This window comes from Nyctibius grandis, chromosome 6 (assembly GCF_013368605.1).
Source record: "Nyctibius grandis isolate bNycGra1 chromosome 6, bNycGra1.pri, whole genome shotgun sequence".
Taxonomy (NCBI): Eukaryota; Metazoa; Chordata; class Aves; order Nyctibiiformes; family Nyctibiidae; genus Nyctibius; species Nyctibius grandis.
The window spans coordinates 10,066,572-10,087,261 of record NC_090663.1 but is presented as its reverse complement, the minus strand read 5'-3'; the positions used below and the strand labels follow the sequence as shown (position 1 = coordinate 10,087,261).

The 20,690-nt window shown below is 39.6% G+C and overlaps 1 protein-coding gene across 2 annotated transcripts in view; it reads right to left on the bottom strand.

The window, feature by feature from the left end:
- The window catches only part of FAM193A (family with sequence similarity 193 member A), an 81,947-nt gene extending 61,771 nt beyond the window's left edge, over positions 1-20,176 (bottom strand). For both annotated transcript variants that reach the window (XM_068402945.1, XM_068402946.1), the window contains exon 1: positions 20,099-20,176. The gene's annotated coding sequence lies outside the window, so the exon portion shown is untranslated. The remainder of the gene's footprint in view (positions 1-20,098) is intronic.
- Positions 20,177-20,690: the final 514 nt, after the last annotated feature.

The window sequence follows — 20,690 nt, the reverse complement described above, 5'->3', positions numbered from 1 at the left end:
AAAGTGTCTATGCTTGCAAGTCCCATCTTGTCATTTTATCTTCCTTTGAACCTAAAACCATCTGTCTCATCTTAAGAAAAACTAGAAGTATCAGAATCACATTTTATACCATGCTTAAATCTATAAACACATACTAGAAAAATATATATCATCTATCATACTGAAATTCACACTGTATTGCAGTAAATGAAAGATATTGCCCATAGGGGCAGAGTGGGGAATAGAAGCCTAAAGCTGCACTTCAATCCAACTGTCACACTTCACTAGAGCGTCACTATCTGTACGAATGGGCATCCTCAGCTGATGAGCCATTTCCTCATAGCATCATAAACAGAGGAAAAATTCACTTCCAGAATAAAACAAAACATTAATTTCGGTCATTAAAAAATAATAATAAAAAAAATTTCTACATTTAAGCTTAAGGGAGGTAGGAAGTTAAAATGGGATTTAGCATAGAAATATTACAGCTTACTTAGCGTACTAAGACAATGACACTTCAGCAAAGAAATGGTGACAACAGGAAGAATCAAAGTCCCATGTTTTGAAGTAAAAAATGAAATACAAATCAGAAGGCTGCAAACCATGACACAAGCTTGTGCTCATCTTGTTTGTAGTTATATCTTCATTCTTCTCTTAAAGAAAAATGTTTTTAAACAGAACAAAACCCAACAAACTACAATAAGTATGAGGCTCTCAGCTCTTAAACTGTGTGTAACCAAAAAACTACAGCATGTCTACACTTGTGCAACCAATTACTTGGCTAAATAAGACCATTTATTCAGATTAAAGCCAGTGGCAATTAACATCCTTATCTTCCTTGTATTTTGCATTGGATTGATCTGAGGTACTGCATGTAAATTGAAACAAACTTTATTAGAAATTGGTTACTTTTGAAGTATCACTGTGCACATGCATATTTAATGATTCGTACTGATAATTCTGTAACTTCTTCCCTTTCAATCTTATGCAAATAATTATTTATACTTTACATTTCCAATTATCAGAATTTTTCAGTCCCCAGCCAAGCAATTTCACATCTTAAGGGAATGTTAAAAAAAAAAAAAAGTCAGAGACACTGACAAGTGTCTTGTGCTGTATTTGCAACCAAATATCCTTTCTGAGATTAATTCTCTATCACAATTTGGAAGCGAATGAGAAGGATTTGATTATACCAATGGCTTATGCTCATCCCTAAGACTCTGAAAAGGAAACATTATTCCAAGATGCATCACACTGTTTTCAAGAGACACTGGAAAGTATTAGTTCTGCTTCACAGCCCTCTGGAGCAGACCTCATTTGGTCAACCACCTTCAAGAAACGAGTAACTGGAATAGACACGGTGACAGTCAAACAGGGTTGTCAGCAAGAGGCCTGGTTCGTTTAGCTTAGTGAAGCAATAAAGTTCTCTCTGTGAATGCACTGGGGGTGGGTGGAAGACCAGAATTAAAACTGAGGACAGCGAAAGTAGAGTAAAACATCCTGGAATACATTCAGACTGAAATAAAAGCCTATCAGTCACAGCATGAAGGATGTGAAGCAGAACTGAAGATGCGGATAGTGAAAATCTATTTCAAATGAAGTTGAATCAGTTAATGAAAGGCTTTTTTAATGGTATTTCTACAGATAGGCAGTACCAAAAAAACTGCCCAGATTCCTTCACATTTTTATCACCATTCACATGAAAAAGCTTTGCATTTGCCCAAATGTATTTGCAACTCAACTGTAATATATGAGCTGCCTTTGTCTTCTGGGTGTTTTTTTAAATTCTGTTTGCAGCAGGGGAGACGAAGGGAAATTTACCTACAGTAGTTTTTATAAGGCTTCTATATATCTTTTAACACTGCATTTACAATAAAAAGCAGAAAAATATAGTATTTTAAGTTTTGTGTAAAACTATGGACACTTTGCAAGATAATGCAAGGTAAAGCAAACTTGAAAACCTGAAACCAAATTAAAATCAAATTTAATATTAAGCCATAAGGGAAGGAGGAGGAAATAATGTATTTTACTGGTTCAAGTATAGTAATTAACTATATTTAAAGAGTTTTCTGTACAGCATTAAATGCTATTCCCTAGTCAACAAGTGAAATGGCAGCAGGTATACAAAATAACAGAACTAACTTAAGCGTGAACAAGCTTAGACTTGAGTGAAAAAGGACTTGGAACTGTAATACCCAGATGTGAAGCCACCAAGAAGAACCCAGGCTCTCCAGGGAAAAAAGGGAGGGAAGGAGATTTTGTTTTAATTACACACATCACACATTCTTTAGGAGCACATATCCCACATGCAGTATTTCCCTTCTTTGTAGCCAAATATGACACAGCAGAACAGAGCCAATTCACCTCCTACCAGGATTCTGCCTTTCCTGTACTAGAAAGATGTTCAACATTTTTCCAGCACTTATGCAGCCACATGTGCTAGTACCAAAAGCTAATAACGAAGATGATTCAAGCATTTCTTTTCCCCAGTACAATGGCCAAAAGTGTTCTGATCAGCTAGTTAAAACACCCCCAAATCCTCTCAACTAGTCCTGACAGGTAGCAACTATGCATACACATTTTTTCCTAGTAGAGAGTTGTTACAGATTTAATCTTGTTTATACTTCAATCCTGAACAGAAATATGTAAAACGAATAGGATTATGCAAAACAAAAAAACCCCAAAACGTGCCAGCACTTTCCCTGTGAGCAGTATGAAGCATTCATCCAAAGGCAAGTTTAAGATGCGTAAGACAACATTTAGGAATTAATTACTTGACTATGTACCTTCAATGATCCAACTGTAGATGCTCTTCTTCAGGAATTATGTTACATGATAAAGCACATTACCTACTAACTGGTAAAGGGTTAAACAGACTCTTGACAGCAAAATCTCCTAAAATATTAAGTAAAGCCATGTATGGGAGAGGGCATTTTCAGAAGGATCCACCAAATACAATTTCTAAAACTAGCCATGTTTTTCCCATAACAGAGAAACAGAACTGTCAGGCAAAGTGCTGTATTCGCACATGACACAGACAATGCAAGGCAGAGAAATAATTCTCCAGTTCTAAGCCCCTTCAATTCTGCAAAAATCAGCATCAGTAAGAACCAGAGACCTAGTTTAATAGCTAGACTTGAAAGCAATCAGCAAAATCACGGGAGAAGATGCGGCAAGTAAGCTTTAACATCAGAACTGCATTCAAAGGTTGTGTTTGTAATAAATCACTACCAAATTAATAAAACCACAAGTTAAGATAATATCCAGAGCAGATTACCTCAGTCCTTGCACTTCATTATTCCCAAACTGCCCAGCGCTAGACGTCCATCGTACATGCAGACATCACATCATGCATTAAATTTCTTATAGCCACATGAAATACACTACTAAAACATAACACATGGTGTGCTTCAACTACCACTATGGGAGCGAGCAGAAATTTACTGAATTAACTGAGGAAATATGTAAAGCTTGAAATCCTTTGACCCAAGCATCTGATTTACTGCTGCAACTTAAGAAGCAGAGATCAGATAGTCCAGGGGAGTCTATTCAGCTATGCCTCACCAAAAAGCAAGGCTGCTAATAGAAGCCAACCATGATCCCAACACACATAACCGGAACAAAAAGGGAAGTGGCATCTCCAAAACTCTCGTCTCATGTTCCCTGACCCAAAAAAGTAAGGACTATATCCAGATAGTAAGCCAAACCTAAGTCCGGGACTGGATTTGTAGGAGAAGTTGCTTATATTTCCTATACTGAGGGAGATCACAAGGAAAATGTCCAGTGCAGTAAATTCTTCATTACAGACTGTCTTAGAATGCGGTTTTGTGGGTTTGGGTGTGGGTTTTATTTTTTTTTTGGGGGTGGGGGATGTTAGGGAGAAGCAGGAGGCAGCTGAGCTGAGACATCTGTGATTGTGATGTCTTTGAGATGATCTAGCAAGAGACTGACAATGGTAAAAGCAGCCAAATAGCTGCATCAGAGAAAAAGCCATAGTGAACAAGCTGTCTGCTGGCCCTACCTAGGGCTGCACACTGCTCCAGTTGTTCTCTGCCTCCTTCAGACCCAAGAAAACAAAAGTGGTTGTCTGGAGCAACTCCTTAGAGAAGCAGAAATCACATATCAGTGCTAACCAAGAGGCAGATCTGCACCACCTTGAAGGTATCGCAGAAAGCTGTTCAATGTTCATTCATCACATCAACTACTGTTCACGGCTGCTTATCCACGTGGGTACTAGTCATACTGCTAACAATGACCAAGAATGAATAAGAAGCTCCCAATCAGCCCTCCATATCCTAACACTGTCAGGAACAAATTCATCTTGCAGACAACCCCATGTGTTTGAAAATGCTATCAGAGGACAGCTTTGGCTGTCCACATGCTGGTAGGTGAGAATGTAGAAGATTTCAAGGAATTAACACACAAAAGAAGCTCTTCCTGGTTGTTTACTTGAGTGAAGAATATTTTACACTATGATCATGAGCAAAACATCAGGAGTCAGAAGATGATATACCAGGGCAACCTGAACAAGAGCCTAAAAGTAAGTACAAGTAATTATTCACACAAAATTCATAAGAAACAAGCAACCAATCCATCAGTCTTAGAGGTATTCATACAAATGTATGAAGCATAAGAAAAGGAGCTAGAATTCTTTGAACATGATCAAGACTATGATCTTCTCTGTAAGAGTCCATTCCCAGCTGGAATACTAACAGAAACAGGATACAGTAAGTTCACATAAGAAGAAAAAAAACAAACCCTAACCAAACCAAACCAATCCAAGTGCCCAGGAGTGTTATGCCCTATATCTAAAGGATGTAACTATCACAAAGACAGAGAAAGGTATCTTGGTAGTCTACAAATAATAAAAGGAGAAAAGCACATGAGTGCTATCAAGCTGCAAGCTTACTACAGACCATCAAAAATGGTGGACAGACAGATGTTACCTTTTCTGAGCAGGTAGAAGAATGAAGAAAAGCATAGGACTTCTTGCTACAAGGAGCTACTAAGAACCTAGGCACCTACTGGGAATGCAACATAACAGAACTCCAGTGAGAGTTCAAGGAACTTACTTTTTTAAAACATAGAAAGCAACCAGAGACTCTTTCTTTAGCTGCAGCCAGCAAGAAAGAAGTGGTTGACAGTAAACAATGACAGACAGTTTTGTTGGAAGTGACCTTCTAGTCAATGGTTACTGAAGAGGGAAAGGAAGGAAGAACAGCAAGAGACAGATTTAACATCACTAAATAAGAGCTCACAGAAGGCAAGTCTAAGGCACTGAAGAGCTAATCCTCAAATGACACAATAGATACAAACAAATTCAAGAAGACCAAGCACAGCAAGAGAATAGAAAACATAGCAAGAGAATAATGACTCAGAACAAGCACACAGAAAGGGAATAACAAGCATAACAATGGCAAGAGAATACAGGGGACAAATCAAAAAGGCTAAAGGCACAAAATGAAATAATTCTCACAGAACAGCTTGAGGCTACTAAGAAATCACACTACCAGTACGCTACTGATACTACAATAAGAGATTTTGTCCATTACTGAATGAAGAGGGAAAAGAGATTAATGAAGAACAAGTCCTCACTAAAGAGATCAACTACAAGCAGGTGACTAGGACAATTAGCACCAAGGGATGGTTAAAAATACCCACCCAGACTCAGCTTATTATTGGAAATAGCCATACTTACATTTTTTTCCCCGAGTCGGCTAGATCTGATAACATTCAACCAAGTTGCTCAGGAAATCCTCTGAGACATCTCAAAATCAATAATCCTATCTTTGAAAACTCATGGAGGATGCCTGAGATATCAGAAGCTTAGAAAAAGATGAACTACATGAACCTTTTCTTTAAAGCAAATAAATAACCTCACCCTTCAGGAAGAAAAAAAACAACAAAACAAACCCCAAAAACTGAGGAAGAGAAAAGGAATTGGTGAAGGACAGAAACACCTGTGGAATTATACTGGCTTGTCTTCAGTTCCCAAAAAAGTTAGTCAAATACATTCAAACAAGTCTTTTTAAGCACTCAGATGATATGGAGAGGAGGAACAGTCACCTTGGTTTTGTCAAAAACAAGCCATGTCAAACCAGTACAACTTTCTTGCATGACAGCATTACAAAGGGAAGAAAGAATAAATATCATTATTTACTTCATTAATGTTTGTGACAGTTTTAATTACTGAGACTTTCTCATAGCCTAACTAAAAAGCAAGATCTTGATAGAACTACCATGAATTTCCAAATAGGCACAGGTGACTATATGCAAAAGAGGAGTCAACAAGGTCAGACTGTTGGAAAAAAGCTAATGCTACCTTGGGATGTATAGCTTATGTGACACATGACATAATCCTTCCACCTAATACTGCTCGGGTAAGTCTCAGAGGGAAAACTGCAACTCATTCTGAACGCAGGTCTTCAAGCCAGATAGGAACAGCTGGAGAAAAGCCACAAGAGAACAACTACCAGACATAGACAATATTACCTTCCAGGAAAGACTGAAAGAACTGGGGACACCAAGCTTACAGATCAGAATACTGAGGGGAGGAAGAGTCAGTTCTCTGTATCCACAGTGACTACAAGAAGCCGTAAAATGTTTGAATTGCAGCAAGAGAGATTTCTGTGCAACAGAATATTAACAGTAAAGTATTGAAGGACAAAGTCTCCATCAGCAAGGTCATTTTAAGAGCAGGTTAGACAAACAAGTGACAAAAGTATCATCAGTGCTATTTCCACTGGCCAGAAGATGGATAAATGAACAAGGATGAAATGAACTTGAGGATTTTATAGCACTGATAGGAGATTCTAGAATATTACATTCAGCTCCGGTATCAAAGTTAAGGAAATAGCTTAAAAGTGCAGAAGGAACCAAAGAATTACCTGAAAGCCAGCACACACGCTTAGAATAACAGAGTCTAAAGGGTTTTGATGATGAAAAAGGAAGCTGAGGGGTAATTCTGCTACACTAAACAAGTACCTTCACGAGAATAAAACATCAGGTTCTAATGGGTTCTTTAACAAAAAAAAAAATCCCCAAATCCGCACTCAAGAACTCTGGGCTATTCAGCAAGGATACTTTTGTAACAGAATGAAATTAAAGTTAGCTGTTTCAGTAAGGTTGCAGCAAAGCATTTTTGCAGGGAGTAAGCAGCTATTTTAGACTAGCAGCAAGTCTGGCTACTAGGCTAGTATGAGATTCAAAAGGTAAAGCAAGCACAGTTAAATTATCACAGTTATGAGCAGTACTGTAAAAGGTGGCTGCTTGGATTTGTGTTTGCTGCCTAGAGTGCAATTACAAATACAAAACAAGACAACCAACCTTAAAGAAAATTAATTGTATTTTTCGGACAAATCATCCATCTTTTCATACGTATCAAGGTAGATACTTACCAACACTGTTGCCCATTAAAATTTTCAAAGAAGATAAAAAGCTCTATAAATCAGTAGAGTCTACCTAAGACAATTCACAAAGGGAAAAAAAACAGGGCGCCAAAGCTCTACTTCCCTGGTAGCTCCCCAGCTCCTGGCACACTGCTGTGCTGAGCTGGCCTGCCTGCTCAGTGCCTGCTCCCCAGCTACCCAAATGCATGCTCTCTCATCACTGTACAACAAGTGAAAGTGGGATTAGGAAGATGCAAAACAAGACAGCCTAATCAGAAGGATAAATCCACAAAGTAGCAGTGGGACACACCGCCATCCTTTATGCCTTTTCCACCACTATATTCTGGCTTTTTAGTGGAGTTGTAAGCCTATCCCATGTAATTTCCTTTCAAGCAGGCCAACTAGATCAGGATGTCTGACCACAAAGAGGGCTGGCTTTCCAGAAAGACGAGCTACAGTCATCCTCCCTGTTCACTAGTGTGGATCAAATTTTGCTTGAGAGGAAAGGAAGAATTACACCACCATATTGGAGGGGCAGATGCAACAGGTGCCAGAAAGACATCTTCCAGTGATCCTCTCATGGTTTAACAAAGGGGATTCGTGTTCTGCTAAACCCTGGTAAACCCCACTAAGCAGAGACACCTACAAAAGAAATATAATCATCAGATGTAACACTTTCCTGATGACATACTAACACTTATTAATAGATTATTCCTATACCTATCCAAACTCTCTCATGTCATAGACAGCCCCCCTATAAAATATCCATTTCAGTGGAAAAGATGAAGACAAGGACACTAAGAATTTACTAGTCATAAATACAAAGCCTTAAAAGTATCAATAAAGGCAGACTCTATTGCATCAACTTGTTTTTGCTGATCATGAGTTAATACAAACACTAAAAAAAAAAACTTTGCATGTAACTTCAAAAAGTTAAATTACTCAAGCAAACTATACAAAAGAACATATTTGTGGCAGAAGTGTCAGATAGGACAATACAACAAAATAAATCAGTGAAGACTAACATCCTGCTATAAAAAAAAAAAAGGAAATACATGAGTCACAAAGAAACCATAGAAAATTCTTTTCTCATCAGAAGAATTCACCCCTAACTTGGAAAAACAATTAAAATGTAAAAATACAATTATTTGGGAATGATTTTTTAATAGTAGGGCAATACCTCAAGCATCCTCATATTATAACACTGCACATGTATCAGCCATTTCGCAAGACTTCATGGAAAAAGCTAATGAGAGGGATGTCGAATTTCTCAGGATATCATAAATATTAATAAGGTTGGGAGTAAGTCTCTCTAACAGATTTTTTAGTGTCTACTGTATAAGGGAGGTCTAACACTGGTTAGGATCCTCTAGGCTTTAACAGAAAACAGAGACAGATTACCATAGACTTTTTCAGCTTAGCTGTCAAATCGTCAGAAATACTCTACTGACAGAGAGGATGAGCCAGTCACACTAACAGGTAACATCATTAGGTGCAACCCACTGACTTCAGAGTTTGTTTCAGAACTGGGTTCACATTTAGGCAAATACTCATTTCTATGTCCTTAGTCAAAAGCCACAAAAGCAAGCACACATTCAGACTTCTATTGGAAAGCTCTACTTACACTTAAGGAATAAATTCCCACAGGCCATTACTAGTAATGTTTTAACAAATTCCTGGGGACCAGAACAATCCCCTAAACCTTACACAATCACTAGATTTTTCACCTGATTAAAAATGAAAACATAGGCTCAGAATTACTTTAAATATCGACAAAAGAATATTCTTCTTCATTCTTATTATGAAGACATAAGGTACAGCTGTCAAGTTTAAAAAAAAAATGCAACAAGCAGTCTAAATAATATCCAAAGTATGCATGATTAAGTGTAATGACTTCCCCATTACTCTGAAAACCAGTAAGCTAGGTTGCCAATGACAGCACTTCCAAAAACATTAAATAATAATTAATATTTAACTTAGTTACTATGCAATGTTCCTCAGTACAAAGTTCCTCCTCCTCCTACATAAGGTTTCAAATTTATAGCTAGTGGAGCATACTGTACAAGTATGGTAGCCTGTTTTCAGGACAGAAAAAAATCATTACCTTTTTTTCCATTGAAAGCATAAGAATCTTTTTTTAAAGCAATGTATAACTGAAAATTATGGAAGTTTAATTTTGTCCAGTTTTATTCCTGTGGTTCAGACTCTCAGCTAGTTATGACACTAACAAAAAAAAAAAAACAACCCAGTCAGCTTCAGGCTGCTGCTGCAAGCTGTCTCAAATCACAGCAGACACCAGTAAAATTCCCTGCAGACTCCCTGAAAAGAAGCAAAGAATGACAGTATAGTGGAGATGAATCTTGGGAGCAGCCAGGAAAAAGAAGTAAAGATAAAATAAAGATGATCACACAGATAACACTGCAAAGTTGCTTCTGACAGTAAAGGAGTGTTCTATCTCCTGCTGAGTGACAAAATAAAACCTTAATTCATCTGAAGCCTATTCCAGTGAAAATCTGGGTTTCAACTACACATTATCTATAGCCAAATAGATAAGTTATGGCCATTAAAGTAAAGTGGTGAAAAACTTGTAGTGAATCTCAGCAAAACCACTAACTTGCCATCTGTTGTGGCAGCAGCTTATTGAAGATAAGCAGCCTGGAAGCATTACGGCAATTAAAAAAATCTTTTGGTCATTAACTCCACACCAATTAAACACTAAAGGCTGGCAAAACTGTACTGTGGCTCAGAACTACTTTTGAAGGCAAACTCTTCTGTTCCCAATGTCTGGTTTCACTATGAGACTCAGTGTAGTGAAGAACCTTGAAACATTTACTCCTGCATTTATTTGTCCATCAGCAGCCCTAACACATATGCATGTGTTCTCCTAATCCAAAAAAATGTACATGCACACATACAAAGTATTTACTTCATGCCTACACTTACATAACAACATCATTAATCCACATTCAAAAATGCCATGTTTTAAAAAGCTTGGATACATGCACACACACATTCTCACTCACACACATGTTCACAAAAGTGTCTCTGGGCTTGCATCAACATTAGTGTTACCCAAATTCAGAGCTTCACGTCCATCTCTGTGAAATACTCCCTGCAACAAGTTTGAAAGAGTCAACTATGAAGTTTAATATGGGTACAGAATTTGAAACAGGTTCCTTAACCTCTCATAATATTCACAAACTAACCAAAGTCTGCCTAAGAAAACAAGTTAACTCAAGGTATTTTTAAATCACATTGTTGGTTTGTTGCACCTAGATCAATGGAAAAAAAACACTTAATATTAGAAAACAGCTGAACTACCCTCGTGTACAATTCAGTTGGTAGCACCACATTCCTAGCTTTGGAAGAGCTCTGCTCTGAGAGCTAAAGCTACTATTTCTGCATGTTGAAAAAACAAACAAAAAAACCCAGAAAACAAGCTTTGGCTTTCAAAAAAAAAAGTAATCTCAGTTTAAAAGAAAATTATTTTAGTCCCAAAATACAGACAAAATCCAGAAGTTTGCAGTGCCCACAGTTAGTGCCCTGACTCCAACCACATCAACATACAGCTGTTTGCACTAGTTCTGTCTCTTTGAAAAAAGCCTCAAGGAGAAGAAGCGGGTGGCAGAGTGCATTCAAGTCTGGCACCCCTGCCTAAAGCCAATTCTTTTGTTTGTAAGGAGCTGTCATTGATGCAGTCTGACAGCACAAAGCTTAAAGCAGAACAGGAGTCAAGGTAGAGCCTTACAGCACTCTGCAGAACATTACGTGTACATTACATTTAATACAGTTTCCAACAAATTTCATCACTACGCACATGGAGATACACCCTAATAAAGAAATACGTAGATTTTAGTCATGGCTTGCGTTAATCCAGAAGTAGGATTCAATTGACAGCCTTCTTTTCTTTCCCTCACTTTACAATGCTGATATAATTAAGTTTATTTTAGATGTCACTAATGACAGATACTCAAAACCTATGAAAGACACGACCAAAACTTATTAGTCAAGTTTTTAAAAAAAAAAAAATGGTTACATAATGACATGCTCAGTTAATATGTTCAAGAATCTTTCTTTCGTGAACTCACGTGCCCATTTCAAAAGGCTAAGCATACTTCATGTAACATCAATAATGCTTGCTCTTTTACAGCTCTTTCTCTCCTCATCCACATTAACTTTTCTCCTACATCATCCAAGAGGAAAGAAAAAGACACTGTAGTCTTACTCTATCCTTTCAAAGACCCCATCCTCATTCACGAACCACAGACTTCTCTTAACTTACCAGATCTGTAACTGCCACATGTTTCTTCTGACAGGTGGGAAGATTCAAAGTAGAGCAAAACAGAACAGTCCCTGAGAAAGCAATATTTTGCTATGTACAAAGTATATCCAGGTGCTGTCTCAGGGTCTTGGTTGGTCTAGTTGGTAAACATCCAGGTTTATAGCTCCTAAATAGATGGTGGTGGTACAGAACAAATGTTTGATGGACATGGCTGAACACTAACTCTGAGTTACTATGCACCAGCTCTGGCAGGAGCTAGACAGCCATGCTAGCACACAGCTATGCTAAGTCCACCTGAGAGGCAGATTACTGCCATGAATCCAGATCATATGTTACCTTAGATGACCAATTTTAGATGAAAGCTGGCTCAGGAAATGGATGGTCCTAACACAATACACCGTATGCATTTTCCCCTCTTCCCAATAGCTTCCTGAGTGTTATAACTAAATGAGATTCCCATTACTGTAAACATCCTTCAGCTTGTGATGCTGTAGAGGAACATGCCTACTACTCTACCTTTTACTCTCCAATATCCTCTTTGGGGGAAATGTTTCGGCAGTTACTTCTGCCATGCTTGCAGATTTCCTAAAGGAGGGGAGTGAGACCTTAAGGGGAGGGAAAAAGAAAACTACACAAAACCATCTCTCAATTATTCCACTGTTGTCCACAGAAGTCTAAGTACTAAAAGCCTTAGGGTAGACTTAAGTCGCCAGTGTTTACATTCCTAATTCAGAAAACTAGAGACAGTTATGGGGCCATAGAGCCCTTTACATTTTTACAGGACAACTATTAGATTTCATTACTGTAGCTAACATATCAACCATATAATATTTAATACACAGATATCAATCACTAGAGTCTCATATGCTAGTGATCTATGTATTTATATACAATCTTCAGAAAGCTCACCTCTTCAGTGTATTCACAGATTTGGGACATAAACCAACCACTGCCCAGTTCTCTGCACTGTTTGGTTTTGCTTTAACTTTTAAGCAGAGAAGCTGTTATTTCCAAAAAGAGCAACAACTGACTTACGGATCAAAGTCAGCAAAGCGGACATTGCAATGCCAGCCATGACTAAACTAACACTTTTGATAGCATAGACATAATTAATACCTAGAAGAATAAAGATGGGCTTCTGAAAATTTAGATCTAGAACAGTGAAGTCCCCTATGCTGCCAGTCAGACACTTCTATCCAGCCTGCTACCTTCCCCTGGAGAGGACAAGGAACAGCCAATTCAGAGCAGCAAACACTGCCCCAACAGCTGATCACATCCTCCATCTGTTTGCAGCTCAACACAGACCACTGAACTGCTGCCAAAGCAGTTAAAAAAAAAAAAAATCCCAGCAGCTTTTTCTAAGAGCAATTGCCATCCATGCACACTCCTAGAAATTAGTCCTCACTGCCCATTGCGACACAGGGCTCCCGGCCCCTCCTGCACCAGTGGCAATTCACCTCCCACAGCCACTTTCTAAGACGAGCAGAAGATGAGACCATAACAGAGAAGTCCTATAGCCCAGATGCCATGGCTGACAAGTCTGATCAAGATCAAGGCAGTCCAAAGCTCTGGACTTCAAAATAATGATTTTTGTAAACCTGTAAAACCTTAATTATTTACCTGGATGATCATGGTCTCATGTTCTTGAAGATCCTTCAGAAGCATACACTTGACAAAGCTACCACAAACCAGTTCAACAGATCAGTGTGTTAAAGGAGGACTACTGTAAAGATCTGCTGTGTATGAGGACTTAACTTTGTGACATTCCACCATAAGCAACTCTACAGAAGCATCTGCAACCTATTCTGTTTTATTTCTCTTCCTTTTTTTAAAGGAAGAATCCATAATTAAATAGGCAAGTAGAGGCTAAGCATGGCCTCCTACAGAGATTTTCAAACTACCCAACTTTAGGCACCCAGCTTGTGCCAAAGACCCTGAAGGCTTCCTTTAATAAAGAGTGGAGAGATGGCCACTCTACAGAGTGATGCAGAAAAGGAGTGCCTCCCTTTCAGATGTCTGTGTTCTATCATTACTAGGAATTTTGAGATGGAGAGAACTACATTTGTGGCTTGTGCAACAGAAGGTAAGTTGATTATTTAAGAACATGATTAAAGGTCACACTCCAAGAAAGTTTTTTTCCAGCACTATCACCCATCCAACTTGAACAACTTCAGTTCAACAGCCTCAAACAGGTTCGCAGGCAACGTCATTAATTTTTCCCCTAAAATGCACTTTGTAAAACAGTGCTTGGACTAACTTCTGCACCACTAAAGCAGTTGTACATTCTGTGTAAAAAAAAAAACCAAACAGAAAAGATACGAAAAAGAAAATATATACTTCACGAAAATTACTATGTTGCTCAGACCTACGTTTAATACTATTTCTGGTGCGTTTCCTCAGGCAGCTAGGACATGAAGGTCAATAATGTCATAGGCTGCCTTGAATTTTTACAATATAAAATTAAGTAATTCTCATGTCAAAAAAATAATGGCATATTTATTTTATGGCATTCTCAGGCAAGCCTCAATTTGGGCAGTTTCCATAATAACATTAAGAGCCGCATCATAAATGTCATTTCCCCATTGAACTCTTCATTTGCAGCACAAGAAATCTGGAACTTGTAGACTAAGATATTAACAGAGAAAGAGAACTGGACTGCAGCATTCTTCTATCCGTTTAACACACATTTCTCCTTCTGTTTAATTATCCTAGGAAAATTTCACATATGGAATACTCTTTCTCAAAACACAGCAGCCCAAAGCTACCTTGGTCACTATTAAAATAAAAAAGTTACCACAAGAAAGGAAAATGTAGGAACTGTTCTCACTACCTTAATAAAAGAGGATATAAGACCTCCTTTCCCACCAGTGAAGGAGCCCCAACAAATATTAAATCTTCTTTGATTACTCTGATCCATATAAACCCTGCAACACTGCTTAGTACATCCATGAAGCCCTGTACATCCTAAGCAAAGCAAGTTTATTTCCCAATTATTTCTCCTAATAACTTCTCCACAACACATCTTGAGCAGACCTGTATTTGTTAAGGAGCAGCCAGGCAAGGAGAAGAGAGTAAGTCTGGATCCCTTCCTTACACAGACTGTAAAGGAGAAGGGACATGAGGGGTCCCCTCAAGAGGGGTTACCACTACAAAAGGATAAATGCCATAACCAAGAAAATAATGTGATATTAAACACATAAATGAAGCTTCAGGTACTGTTTGGGATCAAAAAAAATTGCAGGACTACAACTGGGCAGAAGCCTGAATACTCTAATCAATATGCACCTATTTCAGAACTAACTTTTCATATTAATCTAGTTCCAAATTAAATCAACAAGGTTTTGTTTTCACAGTCAGAAAAGAAAAGTTTGGAGGGGAAGGGAGTCACTATGTTTTTTTAGAGTAAAAGATTTCTCTCTCTCAATCTCAACCATCTTGCAACCAGTACAGCAAGGAAAAAAAAGTCCTTTGCCTTCACACCCAGAATCAGATGTCTCATAAAAAAGCCATAGGAGGATAGTTAGCTAGATTAGACACCACTGAACCAGATGCAATTTTTTTTGGACACACTTTCCACATGTTTCATTTAACAATTCACAACCGATTATTCTCGTTATCAATCGACCATGATATAGCAGGTGCAGGAGGTGGGGGAGAAATGGAGCGCGCGGGGACTGGATATACGTCAAGGTCATGAGTACACACAGGCACACACTTCCCAGGAGCAGTATTACAAGATCTGATCAAACCACTAATATGTGTGCATGTGGTCTCAGATCTATTAGCTGAAAAATGCCTTAACTGATCATGGGAAGAAGCTAAGAAAGAGCTACTAATGTGAATGTTATGCAACCGTTAAGCTTGTTTTAAAGTTTGAAGTGTTCTAGTTAGATCCATTTAAGTCACAACAGATTCTCTTTCTAAATTAGCAAGTTAACTCAACCATACCACCTAAACCCAATCCTAATAGTTTCATCCCATTCTGTTACATCTCCTTTTACTAAAAAAAAAAAACAAACAGAGCATAAGCTCTGCAGGGTAGGGACTATATGTCTATTTAAAAAAAAAAAAGGTGGGGGGAGAGAGAACTGTACTTTGTCAGAGGAACAAATGTGCTACCAGACTGTCAAAAAGACTTATTTTTCATTGAGCAAGTGTTACGAGTGTTTAGAAGTACCTGCTTCCTCAGCCTGAAGAGTAGAGTTTACAACACTATTTTATTTACGGGAATTTATCCAGTTTACCTGAGTCTTGACAAAAATTGACCAAGATATGTTTGCTTTAGGAGAAGAGGAGGCCCTACATAAAAGTGCAAAAGCTAGCTGTTTGCTGAACTTCTGAGTTCCTGACAAAGCTCCTCTTTTGTATACTATTTCTTTTGAACGTTTGAATCATGGAGGGAGAAGAGAAAAAAGGGAAAAATCTCAAACAACAAATCAAGCACAGATATCAGTAAAATGCAATGAACTACAAAGCTGCTGAAAAAGTTGGTCTAAAAGGTGGCAATGTATGGTCTGCTACGTATAGAGTACCTATTTAAAAAGCAGTATCACATAATAAAGGAATAGCCCAGTAAAATATTTTATGAAAATTCTAAAAGAGACAGCTCTCAAACGTAAGAAGATTTAATACATTACCACACTTGACAGACAAACAATACTTTGAAAAATGCAAATGTGAGAATTGTAAAATGGCTACTAAATCATTCCCCTTAATAACACAAGATCAGTCAGGCCTGTAACAAAAACTACTACTGTAGCTGATCATCCATTGACATACAACACTTCACTCCAAAGTACCTGTATATATTAAGGAACAGCCAATTTTACTACAGTATATCTATGAGTTATACAGTGGTTGATAATCAAATGCATCTCTCAGCATCAATAATCCAATCATCAGTCAAAAATTTACAGGATCAAATTATGAGGGCCTGATGCAATGCATTACTGAAAAGAAAAACCCCACAACAATAGAAAGCAAGATCTATTTCTTTAAATATATACACAAAACTTCAAAATATTTATTTTCTGGTTACAAATTGCTGTTATTTATAGGATACTTGACTCCTCACTCCATAATATTGCTGTAAACAGTTGTGCAACGAAAAAAATGTAACTCCTAGGGAAGCCCTGCAGTAGCACCAGCAACTAAATGACTTGGTTTCCAATTCCAGTTAAAGTCGACACAGTTACAGCTTTCCAAAACTGAGATACTCCCTTGCACTGAAAGCCTGCCAAAGCATCCTCAATTTCACTATCATTCTAAAACATCTGACAGTGCCACAGAGGATAAATTCAGATGCTATAAAGGATGTGCATGGGGCAACGTAGCTTCCAGGAAGATTCCATTAGGAGTTGCCCACTTGCATCCCAGAACAAGACTTAGCATGTACTCTAATGCAGAATTTAGCCTTCAGCCTTAAAAAAAAACTCCAGATAAGATGTATAAAAACCTCAATTAAAATATATTTGTTAGCTCTAACAGGCTTAGCTAGAATTTCAATATGGCACATGTGCTTTTAGTTTCAACCATAAATATAGCCATTTTAATACTCTGTTCAACCTGTTTTATAAAGCCTGTTGAAAGTATACCTCATTCTGAACCATTATTGACAGACAAGACCGTGGAGCACACACGGGATCATTCCTTAAACATTTTGTTTCACTCTATATTTTAGACAAGTTTTCAAAGAAGCATCTAATAGAACATTAGCAGAAGGATGTGCCCACAACATCCAGAATGGATGCCCTAAAACCAGGGAAGTGATGAAAGCTGGAAACACAAAGCATGCTAACAAGTAGAAAACATTATGCTGTGCAGCAAATACGAAATTCTGGCATTTTTTAATATTTTATATATTTTCAGAGCAGAGAACTGGCTGATAATTTCTCTTACCCACTAATGGGAACTTCACAATATTCTGCATAAGGTGACAGTAAAGCAACTCTGGTTACTACTTTACAGTTATTAGTGCATTGCTTACTCTCCAGCCAGCCAAAACAAACATCGCACCTAATTTAGAAGTGATCAGTCATGTAAAATACACAGTTTTCTTTCTCAACTTCATCCAGAAACAACATATGCTAGTCTTTCACTCAAAGAAAGAAGTCTTGTTTTGACCATGTACCCTTAACTAGCAAATTATTAACCATTAAGGAGATCATATTTTCATGTAAGTAATAGTCATGTAATGATGCTTTAAGATTTCATCTTTGCTTTCATCTTTGAACAAAGATTACCAGTTAACTTTTAAGTACTGGCAACTTTCTCATGTCAACACTGTTAGAAAGGTATTGAATACGTCAAGAAAAAGGTCACTGGAACCAGTATGGAGGAAGTAACACCAACTTTAAAGTATTAGAGAGTATAACAATTTATGTCTCAGAAACCGAGCACGGGGATTTATCTGTCCTCAAACTCTAATTCTAATATGCTTACTGTTTGATTAAATAAGGTCTGTGTTGCAGGTTTATTCTAGCTTAACTAACTGATCTATTTAACCGACTTCTTAATTCACCATGTGTCCATCAGTCTTCAGAATCACTTGTACCACACTGTTAAGTGAAATGGAAACACTTGACAAATGGCATATCCATCTAAGACTACAAGCAAAAAAGATCAATTAAGACAAAGTTACAAATGCATTCAAAATAACACGTTGTGCATACTTATAAAAGTATGAATAATATATCAGTACATGTACTATACAGAAGTATTTTCCCAGAAATTTAGTGCTGAAATACTGTATTTAATTTTGCAGATATGACTTACACTTTCCAAATGAAGACTCCTGAAGACTGAGAAATTTTATTAGAAACTACCTAGTCTGAAAGAAACATGAAGTAGGTAGACTAGCAGTGATGTGGCACTTTTACAACGAATTTCAGAAAAAGATCCGATACAGTGCGATTATGTTAGAACCAAAGTCCTAGACTACACATAACCACAAGATACAAACATATCAAAATATCAGGGATAGAGGAGCCTTCGCTATTTGAAGCACATCAATGTCCCATTCTGCATATCACTCCACTGCTTGTTTTATTTCCCTTGGCATTATCATGTTTATTCCAACAATACCTAGGAACCTGTGCCCGGAAGAGTTTGCAATCTAAGATGTAAAACAAAACAAGATGCATCTTCCTGCTAGAGGTTTAAGTAGAACAGAGCTTAGTGATGACTTGCAAAGTTACAAATGAAAACTTGCACACCTCTTCGCCATTATGCACATCATTCTTCTGGATATCTAAATCACGTAAAGGCTACTGTCCCAAAAGGAAATTATGCCTGAAATAAGCATCAGATTAGAACAGACATATAGAAATGGTTAATCTAAAGCACTGCGGATTCTGGGTAACCAAGTACAGGAGTGTAGAAAGACAAGTTTTAAAAAGGGAAAAAAAAAAAAGTTAATCTACAATCACCAAATTGCTTGCTGACCTAGCAAAATAGATGGTCACAAAATTATACAGAGAACATAAAACCACGCTTGTTACATCATGGTATTTCAGACACCCTACAACACAAAAGCCATTTCTTCTATTTCCCCCTCACATGTACAACAAGTTTATGAGAGCTGGGGAGGAAACGGAGCAGGCTGTATGACATACACATGGAAGTCTGAAGATGCTGTCAGCAGGAAATGCTTTTGTAAATGCTAGCTAAACGCAAGCTTTGTGTAGATAACAAAAAATTTGGGGTAACCTTTATGAGAGAAGGGAACGTAAACTTATTTACTCCTTTGTCACTTGAGCCAGTAGGATACCTTTCTAAAGGCCTAATCCTTGAGCAATTTTTCTTGAAAAAAAGACCAATTAAACCACAGAATCTGCTCCCAATAAATTTCACCATATTATGAAATAACGTAACAGATCTAAATTATTCTGAGGCACCAGTGTGCAAACCACAGCCCAAGCTACAATGAACCTCCTATGCTTAATGAAGTTGTCTGCTGCAAAAAGGGCTCTAATATTAATGGAAAAAAATATAATATAAAGGTATATTTTTTGCTTTTTCAAGGCCTGCCCACCTATTTCTTACAGCTCCTCCATTAAGGTGGGGCCCGAGTCCGAAGACCCCCAAGGATGGGGACCGTGGAGGAGGCTCCTGCCGGGATTTCAGGAGAAGCCCCACGACGACACGGCCCCGAGCAGCCTGCGCTGCCCTTCCCCCACAAAGGGTGGGGAGCCGGGGACACTGCCCAGCCCCACCGCCCCGCCACGCAGGGCAGCGCCGCGGCCCCCCGCCGCTGCGAGGGGCCCAGCACTCCCTCCCCCCGCCCCGCTGAGGCCCCGGGGCCCGCACCCGCCTAAAAGGGCAGGAGGAGAGGGCGGATGGCGCGGCGGCAGCCCCCCCGCCTCCAGCGCCGCCCGCCCGGGTGGGTGTGTGCCGGGCCCGCCGCAGCGGGATGTCACCGCCGCCCGCCTCGGTCCTCCCCCCGCCTCACCTCGCCGTGTCCCACCGCGGCCCCGCCGCCGCTCAGGGCTCCGTTGCCGGCGGCCGTCGCCGGCGCTGTCAGCAGGCCTCCCACCGCGCTCGCCGAGGCGGCGGCCGCCTGGGTCGCAGCCCGCAGAGGGGCCGCTCCCGCCGCCGCCCCGGCCTTGCCCAGGCCGCCGGCGCCACCGCCGCCGCTGGGTCCCGGCCCACCGGTGCTGCTGAGGCCGCCGCCTCGCTTGTTCTTCCGGCGCTTGGCTCCGCGCTTGGCGTCGGCCGGACTCATCGTGCCTGACACCCGGGCAAGGGAGGAGGGAGCGGGGGGGAGGAGGAGAAGGAGGAGGGGAAGGGGCGCGCGGCCACCGCGAGCGCCCGGGAGCAGAGGGGACGGGCAGGGCCGGGGCACGGGCCACCCCGGGCGCCGAGGAGCGGAGCGCACCGACTGTCACGGCAACGGGGACTCCCTCGGCCCCAGCGCCGCTGACCAGAGTTACCGTCCAATATGGCGGACACAAGGGGAAAGTGATCCCCCTTTACGTCGGGGGGCTCCCCCTTGCGCTGACGGGAACCCGCCCCGCGGGGCACGCTGGGATGCGTAGTTCCCG